Source organism: Elephantulus edwardii, unplaced genomic scaffold (assembly GCF_000299155.1).
Source record: "Elephantulus edwardii isolate Elephantulus edwardi_28Jun2011 unplaced genomic scaffold, EleEdw1.0 scaffold00142, whole genome shotgun sequence".
Lineage (NCBI taxonomy): Eukaryota > Metazoa > Chordata > Mammalia > Macroscelidea > Macroscelididae > Elephantulus > Elephantulus edwardii.
This window is the reverse complement of record NW_006399892.1, coordinates 2,519,790-2,521,046: the sequence shown is the minus strand read 5'-3', so window position 1 is coordinate 2,521,046 and position 1,257 is coordinate 2,519,790.

Sequence of the window (1,257 nt, the reverse complement as noted above, 5' to 3'; positions counted from 1 at the left end):
TGATATATTTGCACTTCAAGCACTCTGATGAGATCTCTGACAATCAACTCTCCTAATCCAATTTGTTGTTGTTGTTTTTTAAATTCCTGGCTTCTGGTTGTAAGTATGTGTTGTGGACTCAAGATAGCTGAAATGGTTAACAACCTCAATCTCTTCTTCATTTATCATGGTGATGACCGTTGGCCCAGTGGTGAGAATATTTGTTTTCTTTGATGTTGAGCTTTAATCAAGATTGAAGATTGTTTTCTTTGATTTTCTGCAGCAGATGCTTCAGGTCCTCCTCAGTTTCAACAAACAAGGTTGTGTCATCTGTGTTGCACAAGTTATTGATGAGGCTTCCTTCAATTCTGATGCCATATTCCTTCTGATAGAGACCAGTCTTCCAAATGATTTGGTCCGCATGTAGATTGAAGAGACACGGAGAGAGGACACGTTAGAGACATACTCCTTTCCTGATTTTGAAGCGTGTAGTATTTTCTTGCTCTAGTCTGACAACTGCCTCTGGTCCGGGTATAAGTTTTGCATGAGTATAATCAGGTATTCTGGGATTCTTATTCTCAAGGTTAACCACACTTTTTTGTGATCCATGCAGTCAAATGTCTTTGCATAGTCAATGAAACACAGATTCTGGTACTCTCTGCTCTCAGACAAAATCCATCTGACATTGACAGTGATTTCCCTAGTTCGATGGCCTCTTCTAAATCCAGCCTGTACTTGTGGTAGTTCTTTATTGACACACTGTTCCAGTTGTTCTTAGATAATCTTCAGTAAGATTTTGCTTGTGTGTGATATTAGTGATATTGTTCAATAATTTCCTCACTCTATGTGATCATCTTTTTTTTTTTTCTTTTCTTTTCATAATGGGAATAAATATGGATCTCTTCCCGTCATCTGGCCAGGTAGCTGTCCTCCATATGTCTTGGTACAACTTGATAAGCAGTGCTGGAGTGCCACACCAACTCCAAGGGAGTCTGCGTGACAAAATCACCCGACTGAGGCGAAAACTTCAAGGAAGTCAGCCTCTCGGAATGTTTTCTTTCTCCATGATTGTTCTTGGCCTTTCTGTAATTTCTCTTCTATTGTCTCTTTGTGTTTTCTATGTGGGACAGGGGAAAAAAGGCTGTGTTCTTTAGACAAAGTGTCCCTACTATAAGTTTGTTAGATGTTCCCAGAAAAAACTAAATGGAGGTGATGACTTTGATACGCAAACATTACCTCCGGTTCTTTTAGCATTGTTAAAACTTCTCAAGAACAATA